General features: G+C 37.9%; 7 non-coding genes across 7 annotated transcripts; 3 read left to right on the forward strand and 4 right to left on the reverse strand.

Annotated features, from left to right (window-relative positions):
- Positions 1-3,998: 3,998 nt before the first annotated feature.
- On the forward strand, positions 3,999-4,080 carry Trnas-uga (transfer RNA serine (anticodon UGA)). The gene has a single exon. It is a non-coding gene; the product is annotated as a tRNA-Ser (tRNA).
- Positions 4,081-4,410: 330 nt separating this feature from the next.
- On the reverse strand, positions 4,411-4,492 carry Trnas-aga (transfer RNA serine (anticodon AGA)). The gene has a single exon. It is a non-coding gene; the product is annotated as a tRNA-Ser (tRNA).
- A 6,774-nt stretch (positions 4,493-11,266) lies between these two features.
- Trnas-aga (transfer RNA serine (anticodon AGA)) lies at positions 11,267-11,348 on the reverse strand. The gene has a single exon. It is a non-coding gene; the product is annotated as a tRNA-Ser (tRNA).
- Positions 11,349-11,873: 525 nt separating this feature from the next.
- Positions 11,874-11,955, forward strand: Trnas-uga (transfer RNA serine (anticodon UGA)). The gene has a single exon. It is a non-coding gene; the product is annotated as a tRNA-Ser (tRNA).
- Positions 11,956-12,521: 566 nt separating this feature from the next.
- Positions 12,522-12,603, reverse strand: Trnas-aga (transfer RNA serine (anticodon AGA)). The gene has a single exon. It is a non-coding gene; the product is annotated as a tRNA-Ser (tRNA).
- A 1,461-nt stretch (positions 12,604-14,064) lies between these two features.
- Trnas-aga (transfer RNA serine (anticodon AGA)) lies at positions 14,065-14,146 on the reverse strand. The gene has a single exon. It is a non-coding gene; the product is annotated as a tRNA-Ser (tRNA).
- Positions 14,147-14,488: 342 nt separating this feature from the next.
- On the forward strand, positions 14,489-14,570 carry Trnas-uga (transfer RNA serine (anticodon UGA)). The gene has a single exon. It is a non-coding gene; the product is annotated as a tRNA-Ser (tRNA).
- The last annotated feature ends 1,339 nt before the right edge of the window (positions 14,571-15,909 follow it).

Raw genomic sequence — 15,909 nt, forward strand, 5'->3', positions numbered from 1 at the left:
TTTTCATGTTTTTCTTTTCTATTTTTTTGTTTGTTGTGTGTGTTTCCTTTTTTTTTGTCTGTGTATTTGTCTTCTCTTTTACTTTTTTTCTATCCTTTTTTGTTTGTCGAGCTTCCTCTTTCTCTAACAAATTTACCAACATAGACATTTGCAAATTTTTTTTGACAATTTCCTCCCGCGAAACTACTTCAAAACACATTAGAAAAAGGTAAAAACCAAACCTGATCAAAGGTATGTCGTGAGTATTCATATTGTCTAAAGGATTGTTGTAGCTGATCAGGCTGTCCTAGTTTCATTTGTATAGATCCACGAAAAGACTATCCTTTTTCCACACACGATACTTTCATAAAAGAATTGAAACCACAAAACGCCAAACCATTTACCCATAGGTATTCGTTATAAGAATATTTATAATTTTCATGCGTATTGCTATTGTTCCATAACGTAGCTCTGGAAGCAAAGGGTCAGGGAATTTTTTCTTTCTGACTTCGGCTGCCGTGTTTTTTTTTTATTGACCGCCGTTATTCAGATTTCTTCTCTTTCTTCGTGCGCGCTGATTGGCTGGTTTTTTGATGGGCGTGGTCAAAACGAACCACCTGGTGTAACTGTCGATCCATGAGGTAACTAGATTAGGAATAGGAAGGAGAGCATGTTGCCGTATGCTTGTCAACGATAAATGTTCCTTTAAGAGATTGTTTAAATGTTTTTTTCCTTTTCCTCTAATATATTTCATGTTTGCTTTTTCTTTACCTCTTTCACAAAACGAAGGGACGAAACTCATCTGGTTTTTGGCAAACGTTATCTGACCCGCATTATATTTAGGGTAAGTCACCTAGTTAATCTACTCCGACCGTCCCCCTTTATCAATCTACCAAGCTGCTGTGAATATCTAATCTTATGTATTCTACAGTTTACAACACCAAAAAACCCCTTTTTATTTCCGACCTATTTTAATCGTACACATAAACACCCTTGTGGTTCAAAGACGTCATCCCTCTACCCCTTTGGTTCTCGCCCTAATCTCCCCCGGCATCCTTTCCGTCCAACCTAAGTTTCCACCCGTACTTCCTCCCCCCCTTACCATCGCTCATTTTTCTCCTGGGCCCTGTTGATCCCCACTTGCTTGCCTCTCCCCCTCTCCTCGTATCCTGGGAGACATCGTGACATGCGGTAATAATTAATTTTAATTTAGCACGTAGCCTCATAACTGAAACCTTTTTGTGCGTGACAAGATAAGCATCTCTCGGAGTGTGGGCTACTGAGACGTCTGCTCAATTTATTTTCAACACAACAGGGTACCCCAGTAATGTTGTTTGTCTCAAGGCATATAATCTTTTGTTTTCCAAGCATCAATCTAGTCAGTTTGGAAATGACGTGGAAGTCGTGTGGTCACGTTGTCCAGAGATTAGATCAACTCCGTTTCTTCCCCTTTTTTCGTCTTTGTGACTTGTTTTGTCGAATTTTGTTTTGTGTAATACTATTATATTTTGATGAGATGAAGTTTCTACAAAGAAATGGTATTGATATAGTAATTCAAAATAGGGAGCGAATCATGAGGTGGGACAGGGGGATATATAGGGTTATTATTATTTTTGTTGAGGATTGCATTTTTGTTTGCTTTTCTACCATAGCTTGTTGTTTTTCCTTTAATGTGGTTATTTATTTGTTGTGTCTGGGTCTAGATTCTTCCTTCGTTTTCTCTGGTGTTGTTTTTTAGGTAGTTCTTGTATTTGTTCGTTTTGTTTCGTTTGTTTTCGTTTGTTCGTTTGTCGTTTGTTCGTTTGTTCGTTTGTTTCGTTTTTGTTCTTTGTTCGGTTGTTCGTTTGTTCGTTTGTTCGTTTGTTCGTTTGTTTCTTGTGTTCGTTCGTCGTTTTTGTTCGTTTGTTTTCTTTTTGTTCGTTTGTTTCGGTTGTTCGTTTGTTCGTTTGTTCCGTTTGTTCTTTGTTCGTTGTTCGTTTGTTCGTTTGTTCGTTTGTTTTCGTTGTTCGTTTTGTTTTTTTCGTTTGTTCGTTTGTTCGTTTGTTCGTTTGTTTCGTTTGTTCCGTTTGTTTCGGTTGTTCCGTTTCGGTTTTGGTTTGTTCGTTTTCTTTCCACGTCCTTCCTTTCGTTTGTTGTTTTTCTTTTGTTCGAATTTCCGGTTTGTCTAGTTTGTTTGTAGTAGTTGTTCTTTTGTTGTCGTTTGTTCGTTGTTTGCTGTTGTTCGTTTGTTCGTTTGTTCGTTTGTTCGTTCATTTGTTCGTTTGTTCGTTTTGTTTGATTTTTCGTTTGTTCGTTTGTTCGTTTGTTCGTTTGTTCGTTTGTTCGATTTGTTCGTTTTTGTTCGTTTTGTTCGTTAGTTTTCGTTTGTTCGTTTGTTTCGTTTGTTCTCGTTTGTTTCGTTTGTTTCGTTGTTTTTCGTTTGTTCGTTTGTTCGTTTTGTTCAGTTTGTGCGTTTGTTCGTTTGTCGGTTTTGTTCGTTGTTTGTTCGTTTTGTTCGTTTGTTCGTTTGTTCGTTTTCGTTTGTTGTTCGTTTCGGTTTTTTCGTTGTTCGTTTGTTCGTTTGTTCGTTTGTTCTTTTGTTCGTTTGTTCGTTGTTCGTTTGTTTCGTTTGTTCGTTTGTTCGTTTGTTTCGTTATGTTCGTTTTGTTCGTGTTTCGTTCGTGTTCTTTGTTCGTTTGTTCAGTTTGTTCGTTGTTCGTTTGTTTTTCGCTCGTTTGTTCGTTTGTTCGTTTGTTTGTTTTTGTTCGTTTTGTTCGTTTCGTTTTTCGTTTGTTTGTGATTCGTTTGTTCGTTTGTTCGTTTGTTGTTTGTTCGTTTCGTTTGTTCGTTTGTTCGTCGTTGTTCTTTGTTTCGTTTTGTTCGTTGTCGTTGTGTTCGTTTTGTCGTTTGTTGTTCGTTGTCGTTCGTTGTTCGTTTGTTCTTTTGTTCGTTCGTTGTTTCGTTTGTTCGTTTGTTTTTTGTCGTTTGTTCGTTTGTTCGTTGTTCGTTCGTTTTTCGTTTGTTCGTTGTTCTTTGTTCGTTCGTTTCGTTTGTTCGTTTGTTCGGTTGTTTCGTTTGTTCGTTTGTTCGTTTGTTCGTTTGTTCTTGTGTTGTGCGTTTGTTCTTTTGTTCGTTTGTTTCGTTTGTTCGTTTGTTCGTGTTGTTCGTTTTTCGTTGTTCGTTTGTTCGTTTGTTCGTTTGTTAGTTTGTTCGTTTGTGTTTGTTCGTTTGTTCGTTTGTTCGTTTGTGTTTGTTCGTTTGTTGCGTTTCGTTCGTTTTTTTTGTTCGTTTTTTTTGTTCGTTTGTTCGTTTGTTCGTTTTGTTTCGTTTGTTTCGTTGTTAGTTTGTTCGTTTTTTGTTCGTTTGTTTCGTTGGTTCGTTTGTTCGTTTGTTCGTTTGTTCAGTTTGTTAGTTTGTTCGTTTTGTTCGTTGTTTGTTCGTTCGCTTGTTTCGGTTCGTTCGTTTGTTTGTTTCGTTCGTTCGTTTGTTCGTTCGCTTGTTTGTTCGTTCGCTTGTTCGTTCGTTCGTTTGCTTTTGTTCGTTCAGTTCGTTTGTTCTTTGGCTTGTTCGCTCGTTCGTTTTTTCGTTCGCCTTGTTTGTTTGTTCGTTTTGTTTGCTTCGTTGTTTGTTCGTTTGTTCGTTCGTTTGTTCGTCGCTTGTTCGTTCGTTGTTTGTTCGTTCGTTTGTTCGTTTGTTCGTTCGCTTGTTCGTTCGTTCGTTTGTTCGTTCGCTTGTTAGTTTGTTTGTTTGTTTTTTCGTTTGTTCGTTCGCTTGATCGATTGATCGTTCGTTTGCTCGATCGTTTTTTTTTTTTATTATTATTGTTTCCCATTTTTTACACTAATACGTGTTCTTCTGCAGGGCCGTGTAGGCATCAGTACAGACAAACCCAACGAGTCCCTGTCTGTTCACGGTAACGTCAAACTAACAGGTCGAGTTCTCCTGCCATCAGACAAGAGAGTCAAAGAAAACATTAACGAGGTACTTTTGAATTTTTATAGCTTAGACATTATAATCCATGAAGAATAAAATATGAAGTAGTTGCGATGGCCGAGTGGTTAAGGCGTTGGACTTGAAATCCAATGGGATTTTCCCGCGCAGGTTCGAACCCTGCTCGCAACGAAAAGTTTTTTTTTTTAACTCCAAAAGGAAATCAGTTTTAAGATTGTTTTCAATCATTCGTAAGAGAATGAAATAATAAAAAACAATGCGGCCATGTTGTTTGAAACAACAAAGAAACTTTCCCAAGTCTTTTTTTTTTTTAACTCACCCAAGATGGTGGCTAACTCGTAACGTAAGGGTAACTCTTTTTTCACATGTGCAACATTTTGATTGAAATACTTTTTAGCAATACATATATTTCTCTAAAACATCAATAATTCCTGAAAAAAAGTCACTTGGAAACGAGAATTTATATCAAAAATGAATTATCAACTGTCGTAAAAGATGTATCGTCGCGAGCAGGATTCGAACTTGTGCGGGGAGACCCCATTTGATTTCTTGTCAAACGCCTTAACCACTCGGCCATCGCGACTACTATGTGCTAACAAAGAATTACTTTAGTATAGATCTTGGTCTTTCTTTTTGCGCAACCCCTAATAGACTAAACCTTTTTACCTTGAGTGTGACGTTTTCCCATTTCAAACCACATGTCATTCTCTTGAGTATAAGATTCTTGTATAAATTGCATCCATATTAATGTGTCTTCTCATGTGCAACCGTTAAACAAATAAATGATACTCTAGTGTCGCGGCCAAAAGCCACGGAGGAGGACTAGGTCGGAGATCCACACACGCGTCCTATAGTTTTCTGTTACAGAGCCGTGTAGCTATAGCAGAAGAACAAAATTTTGTGAACCGTCGCTTATCATCTCATTTTACGGTTTATTCATGCTAGAACTGCTAAAGAATAATTTCAATCGCTGCGTTAAGATCGGAGAGTTCAATCAGTTAAACGAAGTGTAATCAACGTGTATTTTGGGAAATAAAGGCGAGTGTCACAAGTATTCTGCAGCTACACTCTAGGGAATGACATATGGTCTCGAGAATAAGATTCTTTGTTTGAGTTGTATCCATATTCATGTGTCCTCTCGTGCGCAAACCCGTTAAAACAAAGAAATACTACTCTAGGGAATGAATGATACATGGTCTGAAATCGGAAAATGTTACACCCAAGGTAAAGAGGTCTATTGGAAGGCGCTGGAACAAACAAATACGAAACTGTAATCGATTTCATGTTTATTGTAGGCTGATAGTAGCGAGCAGCTAAAGAATGTCTCACAGATGAAGCTGTATCGGTACAGTTATAGCCAGGAGTACCTGGACGTGGCTGGTCTTGCTACAGACCCTGAGACAGGTGTTATTGCACAGGAAGTCAAGGGACGTGTTACCAGAGGCGGTTAAGGAAAGCGTGAGTACCATACTATCTGTATGTGAATGATGATGATGATGATGGTGGTGATGATGATGGTGTTGATTATGATGGTGGTGATGATGGTGAGGATGATGGTAATGATGATGATGATGATGGTGATGATGATGATGGTGATGATGATGATGATGATGATGGTGGTGTTGATGATGATGGTGATGATGATGATGATTGTGATTGTGATTGTGATGATGATTGTGATGATGATGATGGTGATGATGATGAATAATTGCGATTATAATGACGGAGGTGGTGGTGATGATTATAATGGTTGATGAAAATGATTATGGCAAAAGCGTTTTAAAGCAAAGCGCGATACAGCAACATCAAATAACGCTGTCAACAACCTAATAGCCCACTTCCAATATATGTTTCGCTTGTCACGCACAAAGGATTCCATGTGAGGCGCCTTCGTGCGTAATGCTCAGTAATTCGTGACACGACAAAAGAATTAATTTAATTTAGCACGCACGTAGCCTCGAACTAAAACCTTTGTCCGTGACATGCGAACCCATAGCTGGATCAACCAATTTTCTTGAATCATTTCATGTCGAGTTTTTTTCTTTATTTCAGGATGACGTAACGCTTTCAGACGGCAAAATGATTGAAAATTTCCTCGTTGTAAATAAGGTTTGTCTTTACAATTGGCTTTTCTTCTTTTCTCTCCACTGTTTCCACTTTTGCCCGCAATCTTACATCGTAACACATACTCACTATCTCGCCTCTGATTGGCTAAGAACATTCAACCAATCCCTGTGTGAGCTTTACATGATAAATGTAATATCTTTAGGTCTTTCTGCAGATAGTACATTTATATTGTCAAGTTCACTCAAGGTTACATTGGAGATTGAAATACGCTTGCTAATCCAATGCTTTTGTATTTATGACCACGTGCCATTCCCTAGAGTATCATTTCTTTGTTTAATGGTTGCACATGAGAAGACACATGAATATGGATACAACTCTACAACTCAAACAAAGAATCTTATTCTCAAGACCATGTCTCATTCCCTAGAGTATCATTTCTTTGTTTAATGGTTGCACATGAGAAGACACATGAATATGGATAGAGCTCAAACAAAGAATCTTATTCTCAAGTCCACGTGTCATTCCCTAGAGTATCATTTCTTTGTTTAACGGTTGCACATGAGAAGACACATGAATATAGATACAACTCAAACAAAGAATCTTATTTTCAAGAGAATGACACGTGGTCTGAAATGCGAAAGTATTACTCCTATAGGTAGATTAGGTCCATTCACAGGCATATTCAAAAAAAAAAATCCAGATTTTTATATTAACTTTTGTTTTCACTGATTAATGATCTCGTGTTTTGCAGGAGCGAATCTTCATGGAGAATGTCGGTGCCGTCAAAGAGCTTTGTAAACTTACTGACATACTTGAAATCAGAATCAATGAACTGGAAAAGGTAAACAAGAAGCTACAGTCGCGCCGGCGAGCAGATACGGCCAGCAGTTGCTTTAGTAATTTGTCACGTGCTAGTTCATTCAGGTATGGATTAGTATTCATCGTGTGGTCGCCATCTTTCTTTAGATATAATAATAATATAATAATAATATATATGGCTTATATAGCGGTCATATAGTGTACATAGTTTTCGTGTTTTCTTTCATTTTGACTTTTTTCCTGTTTGTTTGCTTCTTTCTTTCCTTCGTTCGTTTTGCATTTTTTGTCATTTTGTCTATTTGTCTATTTGTCTATTTGTCTATTTGTCTATTTGTCTGTCTGTCTGTCTGTCTGTCTGTCTGTCTGTCTGTCTGTCTGTTTGTCTGTCTGTCTGTCTGTCTGTCATTTGTTTGTCTGTCTGTCATTTGTTTGTCTGTCTGTCTGTCTGTCTGTCTGATTGTCTGTCTGTCTGTCTGTCTGATTGTCTGTCTGTCTGATTGTCTGTCTGTCTGTCTGTCTGATTGTCTGTCTGTCTGATTGTCTGTCTGTCTGATTGTCTGTCTGTCTGATTGTCTGTCTGTGAAATTAGGAATTTGATTTATAGTAAGGCTGAAGCTAAAAAACAAGCAATGAAATCGGGCTTAGAATCTGTTTGGAAAAATTATGAAATACTACGAAATAGGGTTAACAATAAAATCAAATATGCTAAGGCTTTATATTATACATCTCAAATCAAGAGTAATGTCGGTAACTCTCGTGCAATATGGAAAACGATAAACCAGCTCATGAATAGAAAAGTCAAAGAAACTGATGTCAAAGAAATCAAGATTAACAACAATCACGTGACGAACCAACAGGAAATTGCCAACATATTTAATGAACACTTTACGTCAATAGGACCTGGCATGGCTTCTAAGCTAGGCATTAGTAATAAGCATTTTCAAGATTTTATCACTCCTGTTGAGAGTAGACTGAAATTTCATCGAATAAGTACTAAAACTACTTTAGAATTATTAGAAAAAATTGATATAGCCAAGGCATCAGGGACTGATGACATTTCACCAAATATCTTAAAAACTGCTGGTCCAATTATTGCAGAGTCACTTACAGACATTTTTAATACATGTATTGAAACTGGCATTTTTCCTGATGGTTGGAAAGTAGCAAAGGTTATACCCATATTCAAAAAGGATGACAGACTCGATATAAACAACTATCGTCCAATATCGATCCTGTCTACCGTAACAAAAATATTTGAAAAGATCATATTCACCCAAATTTATGATTATTTTGAAAAGAATGGGATTCTTTCCAATCAGCAATCAGGCTTCCGTTCTTTACAATCAACCATGACTGCATTATTAGATGCAACTGATCAATGGCTCAGTAATATGGATAGTGGATATATAAATTCTATTATTTTTTTGGACCTAGCCAAGGCATTTGACACAGTAGACCATGACATCCTACTTCATAAACTTAGCTTATATGGAATACAGGATGTTGAACTAGAATTAGTCAAATCATATCTCAGCCATAGAACTCAATACTGCTACATCGATAACGTCATCTCTGATCGAGGTGAATTACAATGCGGGGTTCCCCAAGGCTCTAATTTGGGCCCGTTACTGTTTCTTATATACATCAATGATCTACCAAACTGTTTAGAGTTTTTAACCCCAAGGATGTTTGCAGATGATACTACAATTACTATGGCTGGGACTAATACTTTACAAATTCAAAACATGTCTCTTCTGGATCTTGAAAAGTTATATGATTGGCTTTTGGCCAATAAATTAAGTCTAAATGCAACAAAAACAGAGTTTATGCTTATCGCATCAGATTATAAGCTGGCAAGTTTACTTCATGATCCAGAATTGAAGATAGCAGGAACTTGTATTAAAAGGGTTGCAACAGCTAAATCGCTAGGTGTCTATATAGATGAGAGGCTTTCATGGTTAGCTCATGTTGATCATATTTCCAAGAAAGTTTCCTCAGCAATAGCAGGCTTAAGAAACATCAAACCTTATGTTGAAAAAGAAACCCTTTTGTTGATTTATCGTTCCTTAATTCAGCCACATTTTGATTATTGCGATGTGGTATGGGACAATTTGACAAGGGGTTTAACCACTAAGCTTCAAAGATTGCAAAACAGAGCTGGAAGAGTTATCACGAGCTCTGGATACGAAATTAGATCAGCAGATATTCGAAAGCAGCTAAAGTGGGATAACTTAGCTGAAAGGAGAGCTAAGCATAAGGTTGCGATTATGTACAAAATCAAAACTAAAACTGCTCCTAATTATCTAAATGATCAATTCTCCACAGTAAACAGTACTAAGTCCTATAATCTAAGAGAGAATGAGGTAAATTTCAACTTACCATTACCAGGAACAGATTATCTAAAGAGATCATTCCTCTACCAAGGACCAAAACTGTGGAACTCCCTTTCGACAGATATTAAGAATTTAAAGTCTTTCCCAACATTTAGGAACAAGATTAAAAACTTTTCAGTTCTTGCTTGTGGTTCTGAGTGATCTTTTTACCTCACTTTTGATTCAACTACATAGCTACACTACAATAATGTAAATCTTAATATATTCAGTATTATTTCATATACTACCTTTTTATTTATAATGATGCACATAGCTAGATTTTAATACACGACTTTTATGTAAACCAGTTATCACAACTGATGAAATTTCGTGATTAAATAAAGCTCATTCATTCATTCTGTTTGCCTGTCTGTCTGTCTGTTTGTCTGTCTGTCTGATTGTCTGATTGTCTGTCTGTCTGTCTGTCTGATTGTCTGTCTGTCTGTCTATCTGATTGTCTGTCTGTCTGTCTGTCTGTCTGTCTGTTTTTGTTTATTTGCATTTTTATTTATTTTTTGTTTGTACACTTGCTTGCTTGTTTGTTTTTATATTCGTTTGTTTGCTGGTTTATCTATGTATTTTTGTTTGTTTATTATTTGTATCGTTTTATTCTCGGATATCATTCTCATTTATCGGTAAAACTCACTTTCAGTCGAAAGTCAACGCGAGACAAGAAAAACAACAACAAAGACCTCGCCCTTAACAACAGAGAAGAAGCCACAATGTAACGGTCAGAAACATGGTTATCGATGCAACAATCACAACACGCCAACAGGTACGAGAAATAAATCGTATGAAGCTTGTTAATTCCTTCTATTGTTGCCCTCGGCTGTCCTGCTGTTCTGCTTGTCTGTGTGCTTGCTTGCTTTGCTTGCTTGCTTGCTTGCTTCCTTGCTTGCTTGCTTCCTTTGCTTCCTTGCTTGCTGGCTTGCTTGCTTGCTTGCTTCCTTGCTTGCTTCTTGCTTGCTTCCTTGCTTCCTTGCTTCCTGTGCGTCCTTGCTTCTTGCTTCCTCCTTGCTTCCCTGCCTTGCTTCCTTCCTTGCTTCCTTGCTTCCTTGTTCCTTGCTTCCTTTGCTTCCTTGCTTCCTTGCTTTCCTTGCTTCCTTCGTGCTTCCTCCTGCTTCAACCACACCTAAACTCCATGCTTCTTGCTTCCTGGCTGTTCCTTGCTCCTTGCTTCCTTGCTTCCTTGTTCTTGCTTCCTCCCTGCTTCCTTGCTTCCTGATTCCTTGCTTCCTTGCTTCCTTGCTTCCTTGCTTCCCTTGCTTTCCTTGCTTCCTTGCTTCCTGCGTCCTTCTTCCTTTCTTCCTTGCTTCCTTGCTTCCTTGCTTCCTTGCTTTCCTATGCTTCCTTGCTTTCCCTTGCTTCCTTGCTTCCTTTGCTTCCCCTTGCTTCCTTGCTTTCCCCGTGCTTCCGTGCTTCCTTGCTTTCCCTGGCGGCCTTTCTTTCCGTGCTTTCCGTTGCTTCCTTGCTTCCTTGCTTCCTTGCGTCTTCTTGCTTCCCTTGCTTCCTTGCTTCCTTGCTTACCTTGCTTCCTTGCTTCCTTTGTTTCCTTGCTTCATGCCTTGCTTCCTTGCTTCCTTGCTTCCTTGATTCCTTGCTTCCTGCTTCCTGCTTCCTTGCTTCCTTGCTTCCTTGCTTCCTTGCTTCCTTGCTTCCTTGCTTCCTTGTTCCTTGCTTCCTTGCTTCCTTGCTTCCTTGCTTCCTTGCTTCCTTGCTTCCTTGCTTCCTTGCTTGCTTGCTTCCTTGCTTCCTTGCTTCCTTTCTTCCTTGCTTCCTTACTTCCTTACTTTCTTTTTTCCTTCCTTCTACATTTGTTTTCTTACTTTGTTCGTTCGTTTATTCCTCCATTCCTTTCATTTTAATGCATCCTATCAAACGTAAGCGACCAACAAAGAAATCATACTCATTGGAAGAGCTGTTTTAATACTCGATCAAAAACGATAGAGAATTACGATGATTTACCGCGATCACGGGAAAACAAAATACTTATAGCAATTGATATATTTCTCTAAAAAATAATAATTCCCGTAGAAAAAGTTCATTGGAAACGAGAATCTATATCAAAAATGAATTATCAACTGTCGTAAAAAATGTATCGTCGCGAGCAGGATTCGAACCTGCGCGGGGAGACCCCATTTGATTTCTAGTCAAACGCCTTAACCACTCGGCCATCGCGACATTGATAAGAAATTTTATGAAACTCCGTGTTTTTTATTTTATTTACTATATTTACGGAATAACATATCAGTTTCGAGTTGTCTGTTGCTCAAAGTTAGCTCCGATTTTGTGCATAATATTCACGTGTTCCAGTGAAGGTCTGTGGAATTTCAAAGTGTTTGTATTGTTGAAGTTGTGCATTTTTTACTTTACTGTTGGTATTTGTGAATATTTAGACACTGATACGAGGCTAACCATGAGTAAATGAGTCTGTAATCAAGGAACACAGCGGTGATTTGGAACTCGAAAATGGTCTGTTTCCAAGCTCAAGACGACACGTCCATTCCTTTAACATCCAAAAAATATTTTGAAATACATTTTTAAAAAACATTCGCTGAATTCCAATTCCCTATGTCCATAACATTTTTTCTTGATATAGAAACCTTCTATAATCTCTATTTATTGAATGGCCCAACCGTTTTGAAAATTCTCCAATAGTGATGTGAAAGTAACGCAGTTGTTTGATGAGTGATTTAATATCAAGTAATTGCGATGGCCGAGTGGTTAAGGCGTTGGACTTGAAATCCAATCGGATCTTCCCGCGCAGGTTCGAACCCTGCTCGCAACGTTGACATCTTCATTTTTCTCTGTTGGATATTCGGGGAAACGATAATTTTTGGCTACCAATTTTTTTTCATTACAGTGTTATTCCCTTGAGTATTATTTCTTTCTTCATCAGTAATGTTTCCCATCTCAGACCACATGTCATTCCCTTGAGTGTTATTTCTTTCTTTACCGAGAAATGTAAAAGAGGAAACGTTACCAGAAAAAAAGGAATAGTCTTTAAGGGAATGACGATGTCATAGGAGGCATTATTTAATATACAAAACTTTTCTGGGGCAGTAAAACATCCTGCATAAAACATCATTGTCTTACTCAGCGTTTATAGAAAGGTTATTGCAAATATATTTTCGCATAGTAAGCGAAGTGTTTCAATTTTCAAATGCCTCCTATGACATCACACTCATTAACAAATCAGAAGAATAAACCTTGATATCTCCAAGATGCATAAAAGATTTTACCATTCAACTATTCCTTTTATGTAGAATCGAAACGGAAAATATTAAGTTAGGGCTTATAGCACTTTAGGCTGTAAAAATAAAACTTAAAATTTATAAAGTATGAAAAGTTAATCGTCGCGAGCAGGATTCGAACCTGCGCGGGAAGACCCCATTTGATTTCTAGTCAAACGCCTTAACCGCTCGGCCATCGCGACTGACATATAATTATCTAAGCTTAGCATGTATTAAAAGATTGCCAATATATAACTCAACGAGGTAGTTTCATGCTTTTTTTATGCAGTTCATTAATTATTTTTTTCTTTTTACTGGTTGTTACAGGAAGTGGTTCTCGAGGAGCAGGGATGGTGCACGTCTCGTTTCATGCATTTCCTCATCATTGTTCTTATCCTTGTCATGTGTCTGAGGTATTACGGGATTTTCGTTTTTGATTGTTTGATGAAGCTTTCAAGATATGTTGGTGATTATGATGATGATGATGCTATGAACCGATGGTGATGATGATGATAATGGTTCATAATGATGATGGCGATGACGATGGTGATAATGATCATGATGATTATGATTATGGTTACGATGAGGCTGATGATGTTGATGATGATGTTGATGATGATGTTGATAATGATGGTGATAATGATGATGATGGTGGTGATGATGATGAGGATGGTAAAGGTGATGATGATGATGTTAATGATGATGATGGTGATGGTGATAATGATGGTGATGGTGATAATGATGATGATGTTAATGATGATGATGGTGATGATGATAATGATGAAGATGTTGATGATGGTGTTGATGATTGTGATGATAGTGATGGTGGTAATGATGATGATAATTATGGTTACGATGACGGTGATGATGATGAGGATGGTAAAGGTGATGATGAAGATGTTGATGATGGTGATGATGATGGTGGTGATGATTGTGATGATGGGGAATATGATAAGATGTTTCACTATGTTGATGATGATAATAACGATGATTGTTATTATGAAAATATCCAAAAAGGCGACGGCAACATGAGAACTGCAACGCGCGCATTTTCGGTGACAAGAATGTTTTCACTAGAACGACATTCAAACATGAGAACCCTACCCCTATATCAATCCTTCTCTACCTTGTTCATGACATTATTCTTTATTCTTCCTATATAAGAACCCTACCCCTATAACAATCCTTCTCTACCTTGTTCATGATATCATTCTTTATTCTTCCTATATTTTAAGTATTGGCGCCATGGGTGCCCTCTACGTCATGCAAGACTCCAAACAAAATGGTTACCCTGGCGACGCGTCAGAAGCTTTCATCAAAAACGCGCCTGGCACTACAACAATCTTTCTTCTTAATACTACCACCACCCCCAGGGGTTCAAGTGTCACAACGAGGTCGACCACGATGGATCCCAGTTCGTCGTCAATGGTAACGGAATCAACAACGGAAGCTAGAAACACCGAAGAAGCGAGAACCACTGCCATTCATAGATTTTCCGTACAGCCTGGTAGGTAGAGTAAAAACTGTTACTACTGGTTTTATTGCTACGCGCTCATCGAGACAACAGTAGCGACACCAAAATCGGACAATAGACTGCCGTCAATCAAATAAATGGTTTCCTTAAAACTGGAATAAAGTAAAAAATGAAAGCAAAAAAAGTTAAGCGTCGCGAGCAGGATTCGAACCTGCGCGGGGAGACCCCATTTGATTTCTAGTCAAACGCCTTAACCACTCGGCCATCGCGACTGATAATTTTTTGGTCTAATAGATAACTATTTCAAATGTTGTTGGTGAAAGTTTTGTTGTATGTTGCGTACTAAGCACGAAATATATTATGGATCATATGTAAATAATGTTAGAACTGAAGAAATTATGGCAGAAAAAAATGCAACGTTTAGGAAGATTCCATATCGTTGTGACATTTCGCTGATTGCATCCACATCGCCCTTATGCAACATACAACAAAACTTTCACCAAACCTCCTTTTTCTTAAAAGAGCTGTATTAAAATGCCAAGTAACTCTATCAAATATAGATTTTTAATGTTGGCAAGATTCTAAAGACTTAATGTAAGACAATGATATAAATAGTTGCGATGGCCGAGTGGTTAAGGCGTTGGACTTGAAATTCAATGGGACTTTCCCGCGCAGGTTCGAACCCTGCTCGCAACGAGATTTATTTTATTTTATTCCAAAAAATCGAGTAGACCGTTTTCTCAAGGTTGCGTGCACATCCAAATTTAAGGAACTTGACGGGCCACGATACCAGAACACGAGTATTATCCTACATTGCTATGAAATCTTTTTCGATAAGAATTCATAAAATCGATTATTCTCCTCTTTAAATATAAAACTGTCTTCGCAATTTTACTGAATTTGCTTTTTTCAGTTTTGTGGCCCGTCAAGTTGGATGCGCATTGGAAAATATTGCCCATACATTTGGAATATTTGCTCTTTTCAGAAGCCTCTGCACTGCCCTTTTAACAAAAATAGCGATGAAACAGCAAACAATGGTTTAACGTTAATCTGCATGATATTGTAAACATTGCTTGAATGCTTGCTGGGCGGAAGCGTAATAAACCTGAGTTAGCGTGTTTTCGAGGCTACGAAACCTAAGAAACTATAAGAGGCGAATGTATAGGCCAACAGATAGTATGAGCTTATAAAATCAGCAAAAATACGGTTCTAAATTTTAACAAATTCCTATGAATTATATACCAAAATGTTCAGGAAAGCCCGGGGTTTTCAAATCCACTTCTGTTTTTTGACAGTTTCTGTTTTATATCAAGGAGAGACGATTTTCTAGCTTGACCCCGGTTATGTCATGCATTTTCTCTTGTAAAATACGTCCAATAACGTACATTCAACTCAAAAAGTACGGTGGTTTTTTTTTCAATAGAATTCAATCTAAACCATATAATACAGTCCGTGAATAGTTGAATTAACTGAATCCACTTCTGTTTTTTGCCTAGATAGTCATTATTTTGAGAAAAGATCCAAAAACCGTGTTTTTGAGACATAATTTGTGTGGGCTCACATGAGGGGGCGTGAGCTTGAAATCGTAGGTGACCAAATGTTAACAGATTTTTTCTGATGACGCAACCTTGAGAAAACGGTCAATTGAAGCGAGTAATATATTTTGTGTAGAATATTTGTTCTCTCTCAAGCCTTTTAAAATGCGAAAGATTCCTCTTCAGCCATTTTTTTAGCCGTTGGTTAGGTAGAAAACTGGGTCATTGCAGTGCATTGTGGGGCTGTTTTAGGAAACAAAATAGACGCCATCTTGGAAATATGTTCCCTGAAAGAGTCCCAAAACCACTCGGCCATCGCTACTGACATATACTCTTGTCGCACCAAGAGCCTCAAGTAACAAGCCAAGGCTCCAGAGAACGTCCGTACTTTTAATTATAATTATCATCTCAAGCAGCCTTGCTTGGAGCAATTTGCGAAGTCAATAAATGAACATTGCCAGAAATATCGGTCAACATGGCGTCGCGCATGCGCATTTTTC

The sequence above is a fragment of the Actinia tenebrosa genome, unplaced genomic scaffold (genome assembly GCF_029948245.1).
Source record: "Actinia tenebrosa isolate PJP-AT-01 unplaced genomic scaffold, QUT_ActTen_1.0 PGA_scaffold10__47_contigs__length_13832649, whole genome shotgun sequence".
Lineage (NCBI taxonomy): Eukaryota > Metazoa > Cnidaria > Anthozoa > Actiniaria > Actiniidae > Actinia > Actinia tenebrosa.